Raw genomic sequence first — 27,910 nt, forward strand, 5'->3', positions numbered from 1 at the left:
CAGCACAAGATAGGCTATACATGGCGGCCAGTACAAATGGTGGAGGAAGAACCAAGGGGAAACCCCAAATATAACCACTGACCCACGAGCAGCTGCTGACAAGCTTTCTCCCATACCCACATTAGCCGACCCAGAGACTCGAGCCCACTCAGAGAGATGGCACTGATATGTAACGGTGCGCACCTTGGACCACTCAGCCACTCGTGGCCCCGTGTTAAAAAGCGATTAAGCTTTTTGATGGCAATAAAAACAATAACCGACTAGGTTTTGAACAATTCCGGATACTATCTTAGTAATGACGCCCCTGCAGTGATAAATGACCACAGCTCTCATGCGTGGACGTAAGTGTAACACAATGTCCACCACAAAAAAAATTACTAGATTTTAACACGGTCATAGCGTTGAAGAAATTTATATTAGTAACCGTGATCCAGTCTCACTCTGGCTGTTTCGGAGTGATCCAGAATCGGAATTTGGGTTTGCTCAATCTGTGTTACCTTCGGGTCAACTTTATCGCGAAGAATCTCTCCATTATTATTTGAAACAGGTAATGCTATCATATACCATACTCGATTCACAAAACGACACTGATGAATTGCAAATAATTGTTTAACAATCTCGTCTGTGGCTGCTAGCATCGCCGGACAAAAACAAAAGGATGGCGTCCATCCCGGAAGGCCTTCTCGACGATATATCGCTTTCCTGTATTGAATTTGGACACGGTGACCTTTGGAACACAAAATATAATCCCGCTGAGGTAATTTCAGTTGATATTTTGGCTTGTTACCCCATCTAGTTTTCTTGAAGCGGGTGAATGTAAACCATATTTCTCACGATTTGGTCATCCAACTAATGAAATGGCCAGAGTTGCAATAAACGGTTCGCTGCCATTAGTAGATCAAACTGGATTTACAGAGACTGAATCATTTCAGTTTGCAGCAAACATACATTCGGCTATTGTTGCTTGGTTTGGTCGTCATTTTAATAAGCCAGATAAGGAGATAAATCTCCTAGACTGCTGCCCAAAAAATAAACATGGCTTGGCTCCATTAGTGCTATTGAGATTTATGCTTGATAAGAACATGTTGACATCACCGATAGTCAACACGACGATAATTTCATAAAGGCATCAACAATTATGGTTCCAAGAGGATGACGATATATCGTTTTCAAAAGATATGAGCCGAAACGTTATTTGCAAATTTACACAGGGAGCCTCATATGATAATAAACAACGTTGCGCAGTGTTCATTATGGACCAAGCAAAACTTTATAAACACAGATATATCAGCGAAAGGTGTATTAGCGTCTAGGAAGTGTGTAAACTTAACAGATTCAACCATGATGGGTACCATCGTCAGCTACTCGGACGGAGATTCTCCCCAGTTTACTCATTTTGAGATCTTCATTGCTGGCATATGTATTAATAAACATGTAATCGATGATTAACCGATTTCCAGATGACGCTGTTCTATTCGCAACGGACCCATCTATATAAGTAAACCGAAATAGATCTTTAAAAATCTTCCGATGATACACACCAAAACCGAATCCGTTCGCTGGAGACATTGGAAAATAGAAAATGAACGAATACGTAATTATTCTGAATTTGCAGATTACAAACCCCATCGTGTGCATTACAGCAACGATAAATTGTCACAACCATCATCGGTGCCATCAGTAAATGATCCTATTACACGACATAAAACTGTTTGTCTTAATGGTCCCGCTGCTTCTGGTAAAGCAACGCGTGCTTTGGAATTATTCACAAATTACGATATGGTAATGATAACCCCAACTCACCAGCTTGCCAGAAAGATGAACCAAAGGCGTATTAAGTTTTGCACTTACCACCGATTCTTTCGATGGAAGGGAGCTGCGTGGACACCAAATCGAATGGGTGAGTAATATGTTCCCAAAATCATAATTTGGGACAAAATATTTACTGTGTCCAAAAATGTTAAAACTAGTTCTTGGTTGGCTAGAAACAAAACAAACTGCAGTTATCATGTGCGACGATCATGGGCAACCTCCTCCGTGTACGGGAGAATTGCCACATAAATAGCGACATTTACACGGAAATGTTGATAGATCATCGGGCCAGTGATTAATCATTACGAGAGCTGAAAGCGTTAAGTAGACTTCAGCCGGACAAGATTCGATGTGAAAAAAAACGCGCAGTATAATTCCAAAAGCGCGATTAATGTCTCATGGAAATTATGGCGCCCTGATGATGTGCATCCAGAAAAAAGTTCGCGATCCACTTCAACGTAGATTATTTGAGCTTCATAAGGAAAGATTTCCCACGTTGGCAGTTACAATGTGTTATCATTTAGCGAATACTGGTCTCCAGAATTTTCTCGTTCATATTCCAGGAACGTGTCATCGGATGCAGCCAAATCTCGTTCTCAGTAATATAATATGTTGTTCCTGTGGAGCCGGCTCTGGTACAAACATCGTGTTCTCGGATATGCAATAACGATCCATTCATCGCAGGGATTAACAATCTCAGATACTAATGTTTGGATTGTTGATGATTATGTAGAACATTTAGTGCATTTGTCAGTATCTCGAGCTACAGCAATGTATCTGCTGCGAGGACTTGTCAACGACAATTCCAAGATCGTTTATTATCAATCTCAGTTTGGATCCGCCAATAAAATTCCAGGCACGGTAAAGAAAAAAAATAGCTTGCTATCTGGTAGATGACCCCCGAACATATACGCTAGTTTGATTTTGATTTTGAATTCATTATGACTCCGAAACAACGACAAAACAAGTATTGGGCCTTCTGAAACACACAGATGTTGTGGGAATATTATACTAATGTCATACGACAGTTCACCCTGGACAGATTCGATAGTAGTCACGGACGCACAAGCGAAAATATCACACTGGCATATCCTGAATGAATGTAACCGACGTCAATGAACTAGTGTCCTTCTCTATTGCGAATCCAACCTTGTAGTAATGATGTATGTTCGGGAATTACATGTAATTGTTCACGGATAAATCCACGCTGAAGAGCCGCCGAATCTAGTTTGTAGATTTCGGTCCTACCCGTAGATGTTACCACGCTGGAAATTTGATGTGTGGTTACACTCCAGATGGGATCAGTTTCTTTATTTTTTACCACTTTCAAGTTCATCAGGCTCATATAGATATCTGACTATCACGTTGGTACCCAGCACTGGTCGCATCGGCGAGTCACTCCGCTTAGCCGGTATTTGTTTCTTTACGATTACATTGTCGGGTTTCAAAGCAATTTCAAGCGTGACTTCGATGATTAACGCGGCTATCACGTCCGGTAGTCTTGCAACCCATTCACGATATCTGTCCTTGCACAGTAATTACTGAGCGTACTGATGTCAAAACAATTGCTCAGCGAATGTTCGATTAAATCGTTCAAAGATTGCATGATTACGATTTATGGCAGAATGTTCGAGTCTGATTTTAACATTATTTTGTTGCATCAGCGATGTTACTGCGCCAAGTAATACTTTCCCAGGATCAATCTACAGCAGTCTTGCCATCGCAGGCCGCCAGACGGTCCGAGTCCACGTGAATAAATTCGTTCAAATGAGGCCGCGACTTCAGTTTCTGTTTTAGTCAATGGAGGTTCCACTTCCCTGTATCTGCTTGCAACGTCGACGACCGTCAACGCGTGTTTGTATGTACGAGTATGTCGTTTCTTGATGTTGTAAGTGATAGTGTAATATTTTTAAAACAAAAGATATCTGCCTGACAAACTTCGTTGGGAGTGCTGGCATCAAACCGTCCATGTTGAATCGTTTAGGCAACGGCAGATAAATTTACCATATTGCCTGTCGGTACAACCAATCTGCGACAAAACAACGAGAGAAATCTGCGGCATTGGGGAGTTTGCTAATCGCTGCCGTACTTTTCCGTATTCTCTTGGACTATGATAACCGACTCCATTATTATAATTATCAGACAATTAATTGCTTGTGCCCACAGCTTACTTATCTCTCATAGCCGATCTTATCAACCATTTGGCGAACGATTTTCCAATGTTTCTATTTTTATCAATTTCAACGTATGAATCAACTTGACGTCACAAATATATAGTTGCTAGAGATTTTTTATTGTGATGTCACGAGCAAGGCACTCTTGATCAATTGTATTCACTTGAAAATCGTCTGTTTTTTGTTGATATATTTCGGCAAGTCTGATATCAAGTCGGATTCCAGGACCACAGTAAGTATATGTTTTTCCCCCGAGAAATTAGCCCAATGAGTTTCTGATAATTTGCCGAATGGCGATATCACCACCACTTAATGTCTAGCTAGACGCCACAAACTTTTTTATGCCGCATCCTGCACACTTGCGTGGTTGTTGCTCTTAGCTTAGTTGTATCTGTGACCGCCTTTCATCGAACACAATACAGACTCGTGATCATAAATTATGCATATTGCTACACTTTGAAAGTGCTTGTCATTTTTGCGATACGCGAGCAAGAACCCATCAAATATCATCCGACGTTACCAAATATTGTTATAACCATTATCATTGGACTGTCTGCATCTGGAAAAACTCAATTGCTGTTTAGCTTGATAACGGGATGGCTCAAATGGGAAAAACGTTTTAGTAATGATAGCCGCAGACGGCCAGCCATGTTATGATGTCCTTGATGAATTCAATGAAGCTTCGGTCGATTCCTTTACATCTGATACTGGTGTTGTTGAATTTATCACTGACACCAATGACGCACCGTCCGCCGGTGTGTCCATAGTAGCATTAATAATATTGTGGTTTACAACAATATTATGCTTGACAAACAAACAAATCAAACAATAACATTTTCACGAGACAGACATGAAATACATTTAGGTTGCACATCGGTATACTCAGATACCTAAAGTGATCAGAGATAACTGTACTTTTTTGTTATCTTTAACAAAGTTGATACATATGCACTGCGACATACATCAGAATTGGTGTCCAGGCGACATGGACACAAATAAGTTTAACAACTTGTTTGTACATGCTCAAAGAAATCCACATGGATTCATTGCAATCAACTTACACGATCCAGTAACACGACATCGCATTGGTCTCGATAAAATGTTTGGTTGAACATGCGGCTGGGTGTGTTTCCCCTTTTATTAAAGAAATATATTTACTATATAATCAACCAAGAAAATATCTGAGATTGAGAAATTGCTAAAAACAAACAGTCTCGCGGTTCAATTTGATGCTACAAAAAATCGACGACGACTTTTTCAATGATACAGTATAGTAGATATACACTAGCGGAACAATATATATTGAGCAAATTACTCCAAAGCAAAATGCAATTGCCACGGGTGGTCTATCAGCCGGTGTTAACAATGATAGCGAGATTGCTAAATTTGTTCCACTAACAAGCTCTATTGAGAAAATTAGATCAGAGCTATCTCGACAATAGGAAACTCGAGCGGCTGTAGGTGTGAGTGCGAGACAGATAAGGAAACTTCTGGTGGATTGCTTGCAATCCGAATACAGATGTTTCGCCGCGCCGCGACAAACAAAACCATACGTTGTATATATTTTGTTACTGGCTTCGAAATGCGCAATTGTTTTGTCGGACCATTTCAATGGTGGGCCGAGCGTTTAGGATCTGCCACGCACATACAAACTGATACAAACTGTCAATTCACTCTTCCCCGCCTGGGAAAAACAGATGTCCATATTGTTCTGTCAAACGTAATCTTATCCGTGACAACGACGGAACGTGGACAATTGGGCTTCTGTGATCTTAAATGAGTCAAGAAAATGTTGGGATTTTTATGGTAGGCCTCCCCATTGTCAGTGCCCCCACCTACCATAATACGCGCCCTATGCATCTTAAATCATCACCATGGATAATTACCGTTTCTATCACAGATTGTTGAAAGCACCCTGCGTTATAGTTCATCTGGTTCAGATGCTGTACTCTCTCGATGACCTTTTGTTTAAGATCATCATTTGGATATTCAATTATATATATTTCTCCTCTAGATTTCTCATTTCATTTTGTGCATTTTTTATTTTCATGCACTATTTGTGCGATAACTATTTTATCAATAAACCTGCGTTGACTTTAATGTATGTTCTTTTCTTATTTTCGTATCATAATCAAATAACTGTGAAAAGTAATCTTCACCATCTTTGGAAAGTACTCCCTACATTGCAAGCAGAAAATAGTGCCACTGTTCTGCTCTCCATATCAAGTGTCTTCTATAATCAGGAGTTTTTAAATGAATTTTTGTTTGCCTTATAAATAATCAGACCGTTGTGATTATGGTAGTGCAACAATAGCTGGTTCTATCAGCGGCCATCCCAACACGATTCCGATCGGCGGCTTATATATGTCAGCGGAGTAAATAGGCGTTGATATTTCAATGGCGGAACTCAACGTTTACTCGTATACCATGATAGCGATCTTTATTATTTCCCCGTTATTGATTTGTTTCTATGCTGAAGTTTGTTGATATCGTCAATTTGATATGATCCTGTTGGAATTCCAACGACTTCACAGTCTGGATCCTCTGTTAGATTATAATCCACCAAAGGATCGATTTTGATGATATTCGGTCAGCTATAATAGAATCGTAATTGTCCCAGTGCAATCTCAAGTGACCGATCATCAGGCCCTTTTAGCGGCGTTGGAAAACGAATATCGAATTCCGGCTGCGTTGACGTCGCTGATATCACTGCGGTCGTCGACGACGTTGTATTATCGATGATCTGTTCCAGTCGTGTAGTTATTTCAGAGGTCATTATTATCTTGATCAGGATTCTACATTCAGCGTTGGCAACATTCCTGACGGCGTTTGGACTTCTACGTTCTTGTGATACCGATAATAAGTATCATTAATTTCACTGTATGATATTACATGGTCATTTAAACCGGTTGATATTATTGACGATATATTGATACAGTTAAGTTATTTCTGTGTGTTCATGTAAATTTCCACCCGCACATGTTGATAGTCTTTCCGAGATAATATTAAGAATATAAGCAGCGCAACAACCGCGACACTGATTTCAACCACGGCCGATATCACATGCGTCGCTGATAACGTACCGATTAACGTTGTTGTTCTAACTATCAGCGAGGACACCACATATACAGTATTGTCGATGATTCGTCTGTGGTATTTGATTTGTTTAGGCACATGCTCTTCGATGATATTTACCAGCGATACCTTTCACGCACATGCTTGCGTATATCTGTAAGAATATGAGGGATTAATTGTCGCTATACATAGTATCAAGTAATCAATTGAGGCGTTGCTCCTACGAATTCCAGACACCACCAAAACGTCATTGCGGTTAATTGTTTGTCTTCTGGATCCAACATAATATTTTCTCGATATTAGGATTTGGAATAATTGACACGGTTCCAGAAAATCTGTCGGTTGAATGACGCCCAAGATACATTGTAAACATCCTATGCAGAGCTAAGCAGGCAGAGCTAGTACACCTGGTGACCTCAACGGTATGATTGATGGTGTTATTTTGTCTTGACCATATTGATGACCCAGATCCGACTGTTTATACTGCCTTGATGAATGGAGTCGTATGAAATACACACGCCCCAATCTTTATGACGCGCTCAGTGAGGACGGGGATTCCGCTGAATATATCTGCGAGCGTCTTGTTGATCGCCACGATTGACGTTTGAACGTTGACTAGATCTCCGAGTTTTGTGCTAATTGAAGCGAGTGTTAACACTGACGACCATTGGAATTCCAAAGAAATCATCGGTAACTTTATCAAGTCGATGAAGGTTTTATTTAAAGACCAGTAAACGTGCTTACGTGTACGTCATACCTAGCTCGTGTTTCAGAAAGATTTACATAGGTACATTTCGTATATACAAGAAAAAACTTATGCTTAAGCTACTCTTTTTCATGGGATGTAGATATTAAATCGGTAAAATATAATAAACACATCAAAATACATGCAAAGGATAGAGACGACGATGATGACGACAAGAACAAAAATAGCAATACATACACACCCTAAAATGTCCAGCAAAATATGCCTTGACTTATTGTTCATAATGAATGAAATATAGATATCCTATCTGATTAAAGACGCGTGTTTATGTGTGTGGACGGAATTTCGATTTTGCAACTCACATGCGCTGTCAGAATTGCAGCACTACCACCCCAAACCCAGTCTAAAAATAATAAGAAAGTAACTTTGTTAAATAATACAAAAAATTTAACAGGTGTTTTTATATTCAAAATAAATACACTTTTCAACAATTGCAATTTTTTAAAATATTCAGCTGTTTTGATTTCTTTCTGCAGTGTTTGTCTAATCGGAAAACAGCAATTATGTGTGTATGTGTTTGTGTGTGCGTGTTTGTGTGTGTGTGTGTGAGAGAGAGAGAGAGAGGGAGAGAGAGAGAGAGAGAGAGAGAGATTGTCGAACTATAATTGAAGATGAATAAACAATTTAACTTACTTGATGAAGGTAACGGCTATACCATAGCTTTTTGGCTATCTATGTCAAAATGTCTATCTAATCACTTCACTATATTTATCGACTTGTACTTCCTTTAAATTCCTAAATATACTTAAAGGGCCCCATGCTGTCGTTTTCTACAACAAACCAGAAGAGTCCACTATTATAGATGAGACGATTAATGTGACATTTAATGCATGTAATCTTACAACTTTCAAACTTACTTGAGATTAATTTCCATACTAAGAAAACAGCTTTAGTTAGATATTAGGTTAATGTTGCATAAATTATTAAATCTCTCAAGTCCAAAATATGAAGAATAAAATTGCCACTCATTCTTGCTGCAACACCTCCTGTCTGTTTATAGGCTCGTCAAACCGTGTGATAAAATTACAATGTTTTCAGTAGGAAGTGATGTAGATCCATTTCGTTAGAATGGGGGATCGTCTCAAAATGATATCTCTCTCCTTCTGTCTGTCTGTCAGCCTGTCTCTCTTTCAGACACATATATACACACACACTTCATAAATTCTCTCAGCATACGATTAAGGTCAGTTAATGACCAAATATTACTATATTTTAACTATATAACAAAAATAGGTTTAATTCTTTATATATTTAATAATTCATTAATGAGAAGAAATCGCATTCTATAAAAAGTTATGGTTTATTTCTCTAATTATTAGGCTGCGATCCATAGAAACAATGAGTGGTTTAATTTTCCTATATATTCTATCCATTAATGTCTTCAAGATCTGAAAGTCTTTTACATGACATACTTTAGAAACTATATTTTTGGAAAAAGGTATGCTTTACGCTGATGAAAGATATCGAAATAAATAAATAACAATGAAATCTGATCATAGCAGGCACATATGTATATAAACAATTCAAACAAACTTCAATTGTCTTCTGTAGATCTGTTTGTCTGTCTCGAGACTTTTAATGAGTATTGTTTTTACATATATTAAAACTGTTTGGAAATGGACGTTTTCTTAAAACAAATAAAACATTGTTACCAAGATTAAGTATAAACCGCTTGAGGCAGAAATATCCCTGAAATTTAATAGTAATATTTTATTCGTATGTAGATTACATATTTATATAATCTGAAAATTCCACGAACTTTTTTATGTGTTTAATTTTCACACAATTTTCGCAGTTTTTTAACTTTTTCTTTTTGAACGTAAACCTTTCCATAACTATTAAGCAGGAACACTTGACATGGACAAAAGAAAGAAAATGTCTCGCTTTTTCGTTTTTATATGTAAATAAAAACGATACATAAATAAATATATAAATAAGTGTAAGTGGTACATTTACTCATCATCGTTATAGAAGTTATGTAGAAAATATAAACATTTTAAAAAGTATCCATTCTTATGATTGATGGGTTTGCTGTCTGATAGTTAGACCTATTGTCATGATGAAATGCCACTAATGTATGTAGCGTTACTGAAATGCCTTGCTGTGATGCGATCTGTCATGGAAATGTCCCTGCTGTGTCCGGAGCTGTGTATGTGATCATTGGCAGCTACGCAACGTTGATTTACCACCACTGTTCATGAACGATAACAACCGTGCTTCTTCTCTCAGCGACGGTGTCATCGTCACCACCCATAATGCAAGTTGTATTAGTGTTACTTTGTTACAAGTCTGTGCTCTTAAAATAAGTAATATAAATGAGAGAAGACAACAAGCTTTTCAACATTTATCAAATAATTTATTTCCCTAAAATACAAAGTGAAAAATGAGAAAAAAGAAATTACGGTTTTACGAATAAAACAAGCAGCAGAGGGGGCGAATCCGACATTTTGTCCAATCGTCATTTGGCTTAATTAATACTTTCTGCAACTCAACGATCCGGTGTCGTCAGCGCCTGGTAAAAAAAAATAATATATTAACTGAGATTTCAAAATTAAAAAATCAAGGAATTGTATTATCTGATAGGCTCAACAGCGAGGAAATATTATCCGATTATGAGGTTATAAACGAGCAATCGAAGCGGGGGCGTTTTACGCTAGCCCGCGAGTATTCTTTTATAAAACGATTGCAACATACAATTAATGAGAATCTGTATGGCAATGACGTAAGCGTATTCATTGGGTTATTCACTGCCGTTGAAACAATACGAAAAAAACTCGGGCAGCTTTATGAAAAACGCCGCGAGATCTCTAGTAAGATTAAAAACATTAGGAGGATTATAGACGAAACCCCTGTGGGGAGCCTCAGCTTGAAGTTACCTGTGCCCACATCGCGTGACGAAGTCGGCATACCAATGTAACATTATATACATGTGATGTACAATGACACAACTTTTGCTTTGATATATTCTTGCCACCGTGGAAAGACTCGGCGGAAAATTAGAAAATTTTATTTAAAATTGCGGATCAATTTACAATAATGGTAGGTGAATCACTTACTACTCGGCTAGCCAGAGAGCGGCTAGCAGCGCTTAGAAAGTTTATACCGTTACGAGACAGAGTGAGAGAGAAACTTCAAACGCGACAACAAATGCAAACTGATTTTGCTGTTGGAAGTGAACAGTTATTTGCCCCGGTAACTAAAGCGACTAAGGATGTTACGGCGGCAACTGTACCCGTTCTTGGTGCGCTTGAAAAGATAGCGGCAGAGACAAAACAAACAAAAAGGTCTTTAGAAACACTCCCTGCAAAAATAGCGGCTGCTACAACACGGAGGCCACCACCACTCGCTATAACCGAACCACAAGAACCTTATGTTACAATGGCCGACGAGGAAGAACTAGGTGCTACTGCGAAAGAACCAGAAGAAGAAATACCGGAAGAAATACCGGAAGAAATACCGGAAGAAAAAGAGAAAGGGGAGAATATACCCCGTAATGTACTTAAAAAAAGCACAATAGATCAAATTAGAGCCTTCAACAGCAATAAAGAATTAGTTGATTTTACTGTCAAAAATTTTACTAAGGGCATACGAGATGAGTATATTAATAGCGGTTATGAGAAAAATATAAAGACGTTAAAGGATTGGGCAAGAATAGTGTATTTAGCGAGTAAACATAAAGATGCGGTACCACGTGGTGATTCCGATTACGACGCATTCCACAAGGAAGTTAAGAGTAGAACACCAAAAAAAGGAAAAGGATACTCTGTTGGTAAAGAATCCTACGGCGTTACCTGTCCTAATAGTGTTCTCAGTGATATATCACGGCTGGAAGTACTAATCGGAGGAAAACGAGCCGGAAATAACTCTCCGGAAATAATCAATGAGGCCGCTGATATTTGCAAGCGGTTATTTGCAGGCGGTATCATGGACATTGATGCATATCGAACGCTCATAGACGAGCTCGTGGATGATTAATTGGAAAACTGGTGTTTTTATAATAAGGATGATCATACACTACAACCATGATAAACCAGTACTCGTCTACGTGGTAAACTCGCGATTGCCTGTTTACCGCGCGTACTATGGAGATGGTCTCGGTAGCACCATTGCGGGGTTATTTACAAGAATGGCTCCAAAAGTAGCACCGTTAGCCAAATAATTAGGAATGAAGGCTATTGATGTTATTCGTGATAAGGGAATTGATGTTGCCGGAAAGGCGCTTTCAGCCGCGCGGGACAAACTAATGTCGTTGGTGAGGAGAAAAAAACAGAAACCACCGGTGATGCCATCAACGACAGTGATGCCTGCAAATGTCAGTAAAGTAATAAATAACGCCGTGGAAGAAAAACTAGAGTCGTTGGCGGCTCAGTCATCCGCCGATGCGTCAACCAACGCGATCATTAACGCGATAGAGGGAAGTGGTCTGCGACGAAAAAATCGCAATTGAAAACACCGACATGAATAATAATAGAAATGTTTGCGCGAACCGCTGATCCCGCGTTTGATATGGACGCCCCAGTGCGCAGGGATGATTCTGTCCGCGATTATCAATTTTATTCTTATTATGCAGCACAACCTGACCTACGATCGCGAATTGAACTTCAAGTCCAAGATACCAGCAAGTACTTTTTGCCGTGTGAAGCGTTTATCGAAATTGAGGGAGAACTCGTGACAAATGCTGCCGATAATGCACCGTACGCAGATGACGATCGTGTTCGAGTTGGCTTCGTTAACAACGGTATCATGGCGTTATTTGAGAGCGCCAGATATCTTATTGACGGGCGAGAAATTGAATCAATAGAACGCGAGGTTGATGATGCAACGACGATAATTGGGTTAGCGAGATACTCGGATGATTATACAAAATCGGCGGGCCCATCTATGATGTTTGCGAAGGACACCACTAATAACGCTGATCATCTTCAGTACATCAACGTGCTGGCGGAAAGAGATACCGCAGTTGACCCAAAGGCTGAAGCAAATAACCCAGACCGCAGAGCAAGACCAGGCGCTAATTTCAATATTATAAAGAGTGTCAACAATGATTACAATATGGGATTCGCAGCACGAGTAATAATGTTGAAAAGACCACGCCGACAGTTTTCATGCGCGATTCCACTCCATCACATATTTGGGTTTTGCAGAAATGTCAGAAAAGTTATCTATGGGGCTAAGCATACAATCGCGCTAACGCGAAGGGGCGATGATAACAATGCAATATGGCGTGCTGCTGGTGTCGCTGACGGTAAAGTCGTTTTAACTAAAATGGCATTGTGGATGCCGGTGTTGACTCCATCAGTTACCACGGAAGCACGATTGTTATCATTTATGGAACAGGGAGGAAAATCATTATTGAGTTGGCTAGCGGTAACAACTGATGCTAAAGAGGATAACGTCGCCGATACGTTTACATGGCACTTGGCATCAAAACAGGGTGTTTCAGCCCCGCGTCATATATTCATAGCGCTACAGAATAGGGATCGATTGGGCAATCAAGAACGCAGCCATATGATATTTGATCAATTAGGAGTCAGGGATGTTTCGCTGAGAATAAACGGACAACAGGAACCATCCGAGGATATACAGCTTAATTACGGCGACAACCATATCGCACGTGTGTATCATCGATTGCTGTCATATATGGGTCGTGATCAAAACGTCGACACTGGTTTGCAAATATCACAACTTGATTTTAAAAACCTGTATCCGATTTATTATTTTTCATTGGAACATCTTGATTTAACGAGACAATCCGTCGTTGATATACACTTCAGAGCTCGTATAACCCCGGGTAATGTTAATTACAGAGCGGTTGCTGTCATTCTCAGCGATAAATCAATGCTGCTAGAAGGTGTTGGTGGACGAATGAGAATCGTTGATGCACCAGTGGAAAACATGTAATTGAAAGCACAAACGCGTTTACAATAAAATGTCGTATAGTGTTGTCAGTGTAGAGTTGACTGATGGTCAAGTCAAGAAATTACGATCAAAGTCGGCTAAACAATGCGGGACCACAATAACGCTGAAGCCGTCACAGATGGCAGGTGGTAATCATAAGATATCGCTGACGGCGCGTCAAATAAAACATTTCAATGATGCGATGAAGAATAAAAAGGGTGTTCAAATAGATTTTTCAGCCGCAGCAATTAAAAACATGGAAAAGACCGGTGGGATATTTCCGCTGTTAGCCGCGATTCCAGCGTTGATTGCCGCGGCCGCACCAGCAGTGGCTAAGGCGGCGGCGTTGGGAGCCGTTGGTACCGCAGCGGGGATGGCGTTAAAGAAGGCAACCGGGAAAGGCTACAAAAAAAAAACGACCCGTAGCCGGAAAGGGTCTAAGACTACCGGGAACCCCGTATTCATGGTACTCGGGAAAGGGTCTAAGACTACCGGGAACCGTTTATTAACTCAGGAGTCAATGACTCCCATGTCTAATTTTGATTTAATAGACGCCGCAAACGCGCTAGCGATAAAAAACTTCAGAGGTGTTTTTATGAGGGATCAATTACCGGCGGCACCAAGGAATATTGAAACCGGCATAATTAACCTCGATGGGTCCTCCGGAGCGGGAACTCATTGGGTTGCATACGCGATTGATCCGCGTGCGATCGTCTATTTTGATTCATACGGGTTAGCCCCGCCGAACGAGTTCATGCGGTATATCCGGGCGTGTTCAGCCCGGGCGTGTTCAGCCCGGGTTTTTTATTCCACGCTGCCAACACAATAATTAAGTGACCCACCGATATGCGGCCGTGAGGTATTGAACGTACTCGCGGCGATTTCATCATCGCGGAAACCACCTCATGTGGTTGTAAACGAATACACTAGTGGGGTCGTAGAGGCTCAACGGATTTTAGAGAATAACATTTACAATAACGATGATTGATATCTGGGGACGACCGGTTTCGGCGCTGAAAAAGTCCACGGAAACGCCCGCCACCGATGACATAAAAAAACTAATCGAGGATGAAATCGCTGATACGTTGAATTTAACCAGTGTTGACCCGGGCGAAATAGTTGTATTTCAAGACCGCCAGGGTAAATTGAAATCCAGTAATGTGTCGCTGGATGACGTTTTAATACGACAGCGTGATGCCGCCGAGGACACTATCGCGCTGTATACCGGCGACGGACGACTCAAACCGGGTGAACATATATCGACGATAACATTAATCCGAGACGGTTTTACAAGGTTGGATAGATCAGTGACCGAACTTGACGCGCAGGTGAAAAAATCTGCCACCGAGGTGAAAAAATCTGTCACCGATATACAACTCACTACTGCTAGTTTTTTTGGGACCCCGACGGTAACCGAACCGAATCTTGCAACAATAAAAAATACTATTTTGGAGTTTACGACGCTGTCCGGCCAATTTACCTCGTTACGGAAAAATGTTAACAGGGTTGATAGTGCCGTTGATAAATTCCTTGGTAAAAAAAATGTCAAACCGGATGAGATTACAATAACTATAAATGATATCACTGCGTATGGACAGGAAATAAGAACAATCAAAACTGATGTTGCAGCGAACAAAGGGAATATAGACGTGCATGAACGGGAAATAGGAATAATCGGCGATCATAAATAATGTAGGCTCGCATGGACGGAAAATAGAAACAATCAAAACTGATGTTACAACGATCATAAATAATATGGACGCGCACACACAGGACATAGAAATAATCAAAACTGATGTTACAACGATCATAAATAATATGGACGAGTATATACAGGAAATAAAAACTGATATTGAAGCTAACAAAAAGGATGTAGACGCGCATACACAGGACATAATAACAATCAAAACTGATATTGAAGCGAACAAAAAGGGTGTAGACGCGCATACACAGGAAATAGGAACAATCAAAACTGATATTGAAGCGAACAAAGGGAATATAGACGCGTATTGGCGGGGAATAGGAATAATCAAAACTGATGTTGCAGCGAACAAAAAAGGTATAGACGTGCATACATATGAAATAGGAACAATCAAACTTGATGTTGCAGCGAACAAAAAAAGTATGACCGAGAATACACGGGAAATAGAAACAATCAAAACTAATGTTGCAGCGAACAAGAATAATATAGACGCGAATTGGCGGAGAATAGAAATAATCAAAACTGATGTTGAAATGATTAAAGACGGACTACCGAGAGTAGTAGAGCTATTCGAAAAAATAAAAATCCCTCATGAGTACACCATCAACACAGTATACACGATTCGGCATGGATCATTCGCTTGGACTCCTACACAGAATACAGTAAATATCACCGCAACTGTTAAGGGCATTTATCGATTGACACTGGTTTCAATGATGCAGTTTAATATATTATCGTCGAGTTCATCCGGGTTTAACAATACAATATCAACAATTATAAACAATGGCGCAACTGAACTGTTTACAATTTATGCCGTTGATGGAAATCTAGCCGGGGCAAACATCACATGGTATGTGGAATTTGTAGCGGGTCTAAGTAATTAAAAACACTAGCTCTTTTAAAATAAAAATGACCACCAGGGTAATTGAATCAGAGGTATCACCGACGTCACATCAATATCGATTCGATACCGCAAAAGAATTCTCCGCGAATTTGAAAACGCTTTCCGAACAATACCGTGCAAAAATAAAAAAATATCGCCGAAAAATAACCGCCATCGACGCGGTCGTGTACTCGGTGTCGGGTATAGTAGCCGGTACCGGTGTTATTTTATCCACGGTGACCACGATAGCCCCGATCGCTGTTCCAATCGCTATCTCCGCAATGACAACAGTTGCTGGAGTTGCCAACGCAATCACTAGGAAGATATCATCGTGTCTTCAGAAAAAAACTCAACGAGTATACAGTAAAACATCAAATAGTATCCGACGCGTACTCGAAATTATCCGGGTTGATCTCGTTGTCGATTGATAATTTGTTCATATCCGATGTTGAATTCTCCACGATGGTCCAGTTGTATAGCTCCGCGATGTCAAAAATCGAGGATTTTCAACTGGAAGCCGGAACCACTTCAATGGGCTCTGATTGTTGAAATTAGACACTAAAAACAACGAATAATAATAATGTCGCTGAACCCCGAAAGGTTTCAATTACTTCAGCGGATCGCGGAGAATACCACTCCGGTACAAACAAATATGATATCAATAACGTCAACGAAACCCGAATTCAGTGTGAACTTCCCATCACCGGTTCCAGTGAAGGAAATAGCGCTGGCAAAATTGCGAATATATCACAGTTGGCCTAATATCCGAGCAGACGCATTTGACGGACAACAACCTAATAACTCGCTGGTTTTTGCATGGACAAATAAACCCGATGGGACCCCAGACTGGAAGGAGGTTACAATACCAACTGGGTCATACCAAATAGAACAAATCAGTAAAGAATTTCAGCGCAGGATAAAATCGATCACAGGAAAGGAATCAAAAATAGCTATTACGGTTCATGAACCGACGTTATCGTCGACGATTGAAATAAGCACACCAGGGTATATGGTTGATATCTATAACAGTTCAATAAGAACCATACTAGGATGGCCTGAGAATCCACCTCATGAAATCCCCGCGGACTTGCACACGAATAAGCAATCGTATCATGAGATTAATCCCAATTATCAAATTGATTTGCCTATTATAAAAGGCGCGTTATTACCCAGTAGGTTTATATTTCAAGACAGGAATACCATGCAATGGATATTTCCGTATAAGGAAACTCCTAAATTGTCCGCCGCGGCCACAGTTAGTTTAAATGATATCAATAATTTTTTTATCGAGATTAATCGTATTTGCCAATCACAACTAGAACAGCTACGGAAAACAAAAGCACGAAAACACGTTGAGGTGTTAAATCAACTTATATCAGACATGGAATATATCAATGAACGAATCGTTAAAACAATATCCGATAGCAGCGATGATAATAAACAAAAATTCCTAACCAAGTATAATATCACAGAAGCCGATTTACCCGATTTCAGGTTTCCAGGATACAACGCGCCAGAACTAAGAAAGTCTCTTAATGATTTTCTCAATCCATCAACTTATATCCTCAGACACGATAACGGAGATGATGGTAGGCATATTGCCCCGTACAACGTAAATATCGCATCGGTGATAGCAATCAATCTAGTGTGTGATGTTATCGAAGGGAGTTACCAGGTGGATACCAAGCAATCAAATCAAGCTCAACAGGGGTATATCCTTTATTCATTTTCACCAACAGCTCCTCCGGGATTTTTAATCGTTGAGAGTCCGATTAATCCGGTCTATATGCGATGCCATAATCGGTTTTTAACGAGAATTAATTTCAGACTTACCGATCAGTCAAATAACCTAATTGATCTACAAGAGGAGGAGTTAGTGATCACTCTGTTTGTAAGATCATAGCAGCAGAGGGGGCGATGACATCGACGCGGTCGTCGATGTGTTTACCGGACGCTGACGACGCTGGGGATCGGCGCGCAGAAGGTGTTAATTAAACCAAATGACGATTGGACGATCCCCCGACGACGACGTCGTTTTTTTTTACCAGGCGCTGACGACACCGGATCGTTGAGTTGCAGAAAGTATTAATTAAGCCAAATGACGATTGGACAAAATGTCGGATTCGCCCCCTCTGCTGCTAAACAAATGAAAAAATAATTAAAGATTTAAAAACACAAGTTCTAGACATAAAAATTCCTGAATGAAACTGAGTTCGAATCCTGATGAAATCCGAAATTGAAGGCAATGACATCTTTAATATCTTACGAAGTGTACCTGTGTCAACAGTCACTTGGTGAATCACATAAAATATTATTCCAGTTTTGAATTATGTATGAAATCCAATGAATTTCTTTGCTCAAGAAGTTTGTCAGAGCACTTTTGTATTTCCAGAGAAGATAATCACGTTAATTCAACGAGTCAAGTGTTTTAATCCCACCTCACAAACCTTTATCAAAACATCTGCTATAACACTAATCAAGGCGCAAAACAGATCCAGGATGAGGGATAAAAGTTCATTCTTCCGGACAAAATAGACGTTTATTAACAATTAGCACAAGATAAAATATCACGGAGTCCAGGTATAACATTGACTCAGCTTAATGATTCTTACTCTGATAAAGATAAAATTTGTTTAAAAAGTTACCAAATTTCACTGATTTTGGAACAATGTGAGAAACTTGATACAATGTTACATTATCTATATCATATAATGAAAATAAAAATAAAAATAAATAATATTAAAAACTACCAAATAAATTAAATTAAAAATTAATAACACTTCTCATAATAAATGAAATGAAAGATTTATATAATAAAGCTTCTTTTTAATAGAGGTCAATTATACACGTGGTTTAATACAAAATAACATAAGAAATCTTAAGAATTATACAAAGTATACAATAAATAATGTCTGTCTACACACGAGAAACTGCTCCTGGTACTAAACTGTTTTTTTCTCTTGATGTGCCTGATGTCAATATTACATTTCGGTAACGACAAACAGCACCTTAATAATTTATGATTTTTTTTTCAATCTGGCCGATGAAAGTAAGGGGGTTGTGATCGCTAAACACGATAATCGGAGAAGGAGCTGAACTGATGTAAACTTCAAAGTGTTGTAACACTAATATTAAAGCCAAACATTCCTACTCGATTGTGGAATAATTTTTCTGGTGTTTATTTAATTTCTTAGAAAAGTAGCACACTGGATGATCAACACCTTTTTATCTTTACGAATCAATACTGCCCCAATCGAAACATCACTTGCATAAACAGTTTAATTGATTGGCTGAAATTTTGAGATGTAACTGGTGCACTCTTAAGTATGGCTTTTAACTTATCAAAAGCCTCCTAATATTTTCCAGTCCAACGAAACTTGGTTTTTATGCTTAATACATTTGTCAGGGATTCAGCAAATAAAGAAAATTTAGAACAAAAGTTCCGATAGTATCCAGCCATACCCGAAAATCGCATTATTTGCGTTTTACTGATAGGCACAGGGAATTCATAAATAGACTTGACCATAACATCTATAGGCTTAACTTGCCCATGTTCCACGATATGTCCTGGAAAAGTTACACAAGCACGGCAAAACTCACTTTTGGATAAATTAATTGTCAAACTTGCATCAGAGACTCTGTCAAACAATCTCGGAATTGTCACTAAATGTTCTTTCCAGGTGTCATTGTAGATGATGACATCATCGATGTAAGCATCACAATTATCTAGACCAGAGGTAGTCATGTTCACTAAAGTTGAAAAGTACTTGGCGAACCTTTCATCCTAAATTGCATCATTTTATATTGATAACGTCCATCTGTGGTCACATGCCAAAATTTCATTTGTTTCTTCCGTCAGTGGAATTTGCCAAAATCGTTTCAGAAGGTCAAATTTGGTGACATACTTGACATTTCCGATTTTATCAATGCAGTAATCGATTCTTGGTATTGGAAATGAACAAGTTTTTGTCACGCTGTTCACCTTCCTATAATAAGTGCACATGCGGAATGTTTCATCTGGTTTAGGAAGCAAGTATACCTGGTGAAATCCAGTCACTTTTACTGGGCTCTATGCAGTCATTCTCCAGCAAATGCTGAATTTGTTTTATCAAGTAGTTTTGTTTTGAGAGGGTTCATTCATTACGGGTGTTGTTTCACAGGTTTGGAATTTACAATTTCAACGTCATGGAAAAATTTTTTATGCTTGTGGGAACATCTGGAAATAAGTGCTCATATTCAAATAATGACTGTTTAAGTTCATTCCTTTCTTGCTGTTGTAACTGTGAATGTTTCTGGTCCAGATCATTCATAATTTCTGAATTCCGAAAATGTGTCACTCCAACGCCACTAAAATCCATGGTATTCCTTCACTTAAATCATCATTGATTGGGACAGGAACAACTAACTTAATTGCATGTTTAACCTGGCTCTCTCAATATACTCCTTTATGTGTCAAAATTAATTTTGTTTTCGCTTCCCATTTGTTTTATGATGTAATTTAAAACATTTATTTTTTTTTCAACTGTGTAGGGACCATAATACCTGGTCTGAAGAGGATCTTGTGGCATGGACAAGAGAGTCAGAAGTCTACCAGCAGGCTGAAAACTCCTTTCCTTTGCGTTTATATCATACCTTAATTTCTTGTTTGATTGCGCAGAGAGCAGATTTGCTCTTCCAACCGCACACGCCTTTGACAACATATACCTAAAATTGGAAACATAATCGAGGAGATTAATAGCAGTATCTTCATTAGGAAGAAGATTCATATCAAAAACTATATATTTATTGTATGTTATGTTTCAATACAACAATACTAGTGTAGAAGAAGTAGTGATAACTGACTTGTGCTATTGGATAATGGACAGCAGATCATCCCATAAAGTTACTCTTGATATATATGACCAGTGCTGTAGAAACCAATTTTATTTAGGACTAAGCAGACATTATAAAATTATTTAAATGAAAACCCCATGCTGTTATGACCATCCATTTAGAAGGAGTAGCCAAAAGGATTTTTGTGGGTTTTTTTATTATATAGAATCAACTAAGCATTAGTGAAAGTTTTCTGAAGGTAAGATATTTCATTAAGGGAAAATCATTAGATATCATTAGAAGACATTGTAGAAACCCCTTATTGAAATCACCATCCATTCCCAAAAATATGTAGTCATATTCATTAGACACTGAAAAGTACTTGGCGAACCTTTCATCCTAAATTGCATCATTTTATATTGATAACGTCCATCTGTGGTCACATGCCAAAATTTCATTTGTTTCTTCCGTCAGTGGAATTTGCCAAAATCGTTTCAGAAGGTCAAATTTGGTGACATACTTGACATTTCCGATTTTATCAATGCAGTAATCGATTCTTGGTATTGGAAATGAACATGTTTTTGTCACGCTGTTCACCTTCCTATAATCAGTGCACATGCGGAATGTTTCATCTGGTTTAGGAAGCAAGTATACCTGGTGAAATCCAGTCACTTTTACTGGGCTCTATGCAGTCATTCTCCAGCAAATGCTGAATTTGTTTTATCAAGTAGTTTTGTTTTGAGAGGGTTCATCCACTACGGGTGTTGTTTCACAGGTTTGGAATTTACAATTTCAACGTTATGGAAAAATTTTTTTATGCTTGTGGGAACATCTGGAAATAAGTGCTCATATTCAAATAATGACTGTTTAAGTTCATTCCTTTCTTGCTGTTGTAACTGTGAATGTTTCTGGTCCAGATCATTCATAATTTCTGCATTCCGAAAATGTGTCACTCCAACGCCACTAAAATCCATGGTATTCCTTCACTTAAATCATCATTGAGTGGGACAGGTACAACTAACTTAATTGCATGTTTAACCTGGCTCTCTCAATATACTCCTTTATGTGTCAAAATTGTTTTTGTTGTCGCTTCCCATTTGTTTTTATGATGTAATTTAAAACATTTATTTTCTTTTCAACTGTGTAGGGACCATAATACCTGGTCTGAAGAGGATTTTGTGGCATGGACAAGAGAGTCAGAAGTCTACCAGCAGGCTGAAAACTCCTTTCCTTTGTGTTTATATCATACCTTAATTTCTTGTTTGATTGCGCAGAGAGCAGATTTGCTCTTCCAACCGCACACGCCTTTGACAACATATACCTAAAATTGGAAACATAATCGAGAAGATTAATAGCAGTATCTTCATTAGGAAGAAGATTCATATCAAAAACTACATATTTATTGTATGTTATGTTTCAATACAACAATACTAGTGTAGAAGAAGTAGTGATAACTGACTTGTGCTATTGGATAATGGACAGCAGATCATCCCATAAAGTTACTCTTGATATATATGACCAGTGCTGTAGAAACCAATTTTATTTAGGACTAAGCAGACATTATAAAATTATTTAAATGAAAACCCCATGCTGTTATGACCATCCATTTAGAAGGAGTAGCCAAAAGGATTTTTGTGGGTTTTTTTATTATATAGAATCAACTAAGCATTAGTGAAAGTTTTCTGAAGGTAAGATATTTCATTAAGGGAAAATCATTAGATATCATTAGAAGACATTGTAGAAACCCCTTATTGAAATCACCATCCATTCCCAAAAAAATGTAGTCATATTCATTAGACACTGAAAAGTACTTGGCGAACCTTTCATCCCAAACCGCATCACTTTATAGTGATAAAGTACATCTGGAGTCACCAATACCGAAAGTTCCCTCGCCCATTCCGTCAGTGGAATTTGCCAAAATCGTTTCAGAAGGTCAAATTTGGTGACATACTTTACATTTCCAATTTTATCAATGCGGTCATCGATTTCTGGTAATAGAAAAGAATTTGTTTTAGTCACACTGTTCGCCATTCTATAATCAGTGCACATGCTGAAAGTATTATCTGGTTTCAGAACAAGTATACATGGTGAACTCCAGTCACTTTTACTTGGCTCTATGATATCATTCTCCAGCAAATGCTAAATTTCTCTATTCAAACATTCCTGTTTGAGATGATTTAACCTGTACGTGTGTTGTTTCATAGGTGTGGAATTTATAATTTCAACGTCATGGGAGATGTTGTTTTTGTTCTTGTAGGAACATCTGGAAATAAGTTCTCATATTCAAGTAATAACTGTTCAATATAATTCCTTTCTCTTTGTTGTAAATTTGAAAGTTTCTGGTCCATATTATTCATAATTTCCGAATTCCGAAGATTTGTTATTCCAAAAGTTCGATTGCACTCCTTTGCTTAATTCCTGACTGAGTGGGATAAGTACAACTGAAGTGTACGATTAACCTGGCTATCTCTCTCAACATACTGATACTTATTTAAATTAATTACGTCCAAGGAGTAATATTATTATAATTTAACTCATTCATTTTCTTCTTATCTTTGTAAGGGCCGTAATACCTAATCTGAAGAAACTTTTGAAGAATTAGCAAGGAAGACAGAACTCTATCAGCAGATTCGAACATTCTCCTCATTGCAGTTCTGTCAAACCATAATTTCACCTTTGACTTGAATTGCTGATGTCAAACTCATGCATAACTTGCTTGAAAATTCCAGACCTATAATGTGACCCTTGATCGGATTACACAGATTTAAGAAGTCCATATTGAGTAAAAAAAATTTCAAAGCTTTTACTATTATTGATGTCAACATGTATTGGTTCCTTGACTTGGTGTTAGTTAAGGGACCAACAAAATCTACCATTATTCTGATAAAACGTTTGTGAAAGGCAGGAATAGGTTGCAAATGAGCTTTAGGTATCTTCTGACTGGGCTTTCCTACAATTTGACAAGTATGACAAGATCTGCAGTATTTACAAACAACAATTTTACTTTTTGCCCAATGCAAGTGATTCAAGACCTTGTGATATGTCTTATTAATCCCTAAATCACCAGCCAAAGGAGTTTCATGGGCCAGACTAAATATTTCCTGCTTTGATGATTTTGGAACTAAAATTTGATAATTTACTGACCACTCGTCACCAGCAGTACCTCAAGAGGGTCTCAAGTTGTAATGAAATAACAAACAGGTACTTCTGTTGCTTCAGTTTTGCTAATGGTTCTTTGCAAAACACAGGAGTTCTCAGGATATGTTTCCTGTTCGACGACAAGTGATTTTCATTTGTCATCTGATTAGAATAAAGAGAATGAGTAGTTAAAAGAGGATCACTGTGATCAATACCTTCTGAATGAGCCAAGCAAGTGACATCATCAAAAGCCTGACCAATACACGTTTCAGCTAAAGGAATACTTTCCTTATCAACATCATTCTCAAGAGCTTTCTTTGCCATAGCTCTAGTAACTGCAAAAGCTGTGCAAAAATCAGGGAATTCTTTTCAATAGGATCGATTTCTGATCCAAATGAGTCTTGTCAGTTACAGATGGATTAACCAAAACCATATCCAAATAGGTCGTTGCCTTGTAATACATGAATGCCCTCAATGGGTAAGGAAACACTATTCCTAGTGTCAAGGGTCCTGTGAAAAATTCACACGATGGAGAGGAAGTTTAACAAAGCCGCACTCTATTCCCCTGAAAAAGAACACTCTCATTGAAAGAAGACTTCTCGGAAAAAAGCAAAGTACTTGATAATAAAAGTTTCTTAGAAGCACCTGTGTCCTTTAAATTTTTAATACGGATAGGATTGGCTGAATCACTCATGAGTGATACAGAGCTTTAGAACCCTTCGGCATGAAAGGTTGATAATTCCCTATAATAAAATCAGACAGGCGTTTATTACACCCAACAAATGTATTGCTTTCAATACATGACCGTGGCCTTGAACTCTTAAAATAAGAGCATTTGGGATAGGTCTGCCTTGACTCGGATGATTATTTTTCAATTTGTAGCAAATAAAAAATAACGTGTCCTTTCGTCTTACGATAGGTACACGTAAGGAGATATAAGGATTTGTGATCATTCTTATTAGAAACTTGATTTCTAAAACTTGTGGCAGATTTAAATTTAGAAGGACTCGTATTAGGCTGAAGTACTCTTTTACCAGAAGACTGATAAGTGGAAGACTTACTTACAAATAACAGTTTACGAGCTAAAGAATACTCCGCAGCAGTACGAGAAGCATTTTCCAAGGTTTCGACCTTCTGCACATCAAGATAAGTTTCAATTTCACTATGGACACAGTTCTTGAACTCCTCAAGGAATACGAGTTGTCTGAGATTTTAGTAATCTTGATCAACTTTCTCGGCTAATCACCATCGATCAAATAACAACACTTTTTCTCTTGCAAATTCGACTTGAGTTTGTCCAACTTCCATTTTATAGTTCCTGAATTTTTGCCGATAAGCCTCTGGGACCAACTCATAACCCTTTAATATGTATGCATTAACCCGATCATAACACTCTGCTGTACTGACAATGAAGTATAAATGTCTTGGGCTTTGCCAAACAATGCACTATGTAATAATACAGTCCAATTCTCCTTTGGGTATTTCGGATTTTTAGTAATTGTGTCAAAATGAGGAAAATATTTGTCTACTTCATTTTCTCTGAAAGGGGGTACTAACCTAATATTCTTATTAACATCAAAACTTGAATCGCATAATCTAAATTGATATTCGCGTTCTTCCTCTTCTTTATGCATGTGCATTTGCCTCCCTCTCCTCTTTCTCCAATTGCATTTGTATTTGTTTCTATCTCTCTTTTTTCTCCAATAGCATTTGTTTCTCTTATTTCTGTAACTGCATTTTGTTGCTCTCTCACTCATTCTCCAAAAGCATGTTCCGTTCTCTTTCCTTATCAGAATGCATTTGCATTTGTTTGTCCTCTTTATTATTCTGAAATTCTAGCTTTCTTAACTCTAATTCCATCTTGTATGTTAATATTATTTCCTTTCTTTTTATGTAGAGTCTGATAGAGACTTACTGACTAAATTCCAAGCACCTTTATTCAAAACATTCTTTTTCACCAACTACTGAACCAAAATATGTTTTATTTCTTGCTTCGATAAAAAAACTTTTTCCTGAGAATCATCATATTTTCTGGAAAGTTGAAGCAATTCATCTTTTTTTCAAGAATTCCAACTGCTCCTGAGAAGGATTTGAAATAAAGATCTCTACTTTTGATGGCAGTGTAAAAAGCTTGCTGATTACACTTAAGATTTCTAAAATATGAAACAATACTTGCAATTGAAAATATCAAAACTCGGAGAATTCAAATTTTAAAACAAAGTTTTCTGAAATATCTAAGCCAAAATTTGTATTCAAAGGCTGAGCGTCACATTTTCTATTGCGAGTCTATGCTCTTTAAAAAAGTGTAAAAAATGAGTGAAAATTTAATACAAAAATTATTTCACTAAAGATCAAAGTGAAAAATGAGAATAAAGAAATTACGGATTAGCGAATTGAATCCAAAACTAATCGAATATCTAAAAACACATGTCCTAGAAATAAAATGTCCTGAATGAAACTGAATTTGAGTCCCGATGAAATCCGAAATTGAAGGCGATGACGTCTTTAGTATTGTGCGAAGTACAGATGTGTCAACATTCTATTATTGAATCACAGAAAATATTATTCCAGTTTTGAATTCAGTATAAAATCCAATGAATGTCTTTATCTGAGGATTTTGTCAGAGCACTTTTGTATTTCCAGAGAAAGGAATCACTTGAATTCAATAATTCAACAATTTGAATAAAATAAAATCGAGCCCTAACTGGTCACAATATAATACAACTTAACGTGTCGAGTGTTTTAAGCCCAACTGATTAAGACGCAATACTGTTTCCCGGATAAGGGTAAAAAGTTCATTTTTCTGGAAAAGATAAAAGTTGGTTTCCAAATGGCTCATGATAAAATATCACGTTGAACAGGTATGGCCCTAACTCATCTAATAATTCTTACTATGAGATAGTTAAAACAAATTTTGAATTAATTTGTTTAGAATAAAGTCACTAATTTTGGAATAAGGTCAGCAACGTAATAAAAACTACCAACCAAATTAAATTAAATATTCATAACAACTTTACCAGCTCTACCACCCTCAATCTCAGCGGGACAGATTGCATCATTGTCAGTGACATTTCAAACCAGTTGAACCGTATGTTTGGCTCTGACAATACCTTTTCTAACATGTCTGCAGAATCCGAAGATATGTGACAGCGGTATCACACACGAAACTCCATCATCAGCGTTAACCTGAGATCGTCGTGCTGTAAATCACAGGTTCCATTCTGTATTAGTACTCTGCATCGTTGCAAAATCATGAGCTGGTTACGGTATCGTTTCAGCTACTGTAACAGAAGAGCTAGCTTATACTAACTGCACCATGATATATTTTGTTTTATTGTTAGGGTGGTCAGTAATGTCTTTTGCAACATCATGGACGGACCGGCGGACCATGAATATTCATGGTTGTTTCGAATTAGCCCGAGTATCGTCGTATCAACGTCGACGTTATCAATCGATGCATAGCTAAATCTACCTGCCGTCGATGATATATTTGGAACTGTTCAGTAACACCATTATGCCATTTTTAATGAAGCCACATTGTTCGTATGCTGCATATTTGGTATCATCAATTTTCAAACGTCTACCCTGAACTCCAATGAATTCCTTGGCAGACAAGAAATATCTAGATGTATCTTGAACTTGTAGTTCGA

The sequence above is a fragment of the Sinohyriopsis cumingii genome, unplaced genomic scaffold, assembly GCF_028554795.1.
Source record: "Sinohyriopsis cumingii isolate HCF-2022 unplaced genomic scaffold, ASM2855479v2 utg000127l, whole genome shotgun sequence".
In the NCBI taxonomy this organism is placed as follows: domain Eukaryota; kingdom Metazoa; phylum Mollusca; class Bivalvia; order Unionida; family Unionidae; genus Sinohyriopsis; species Sinohyriopsis cumingii.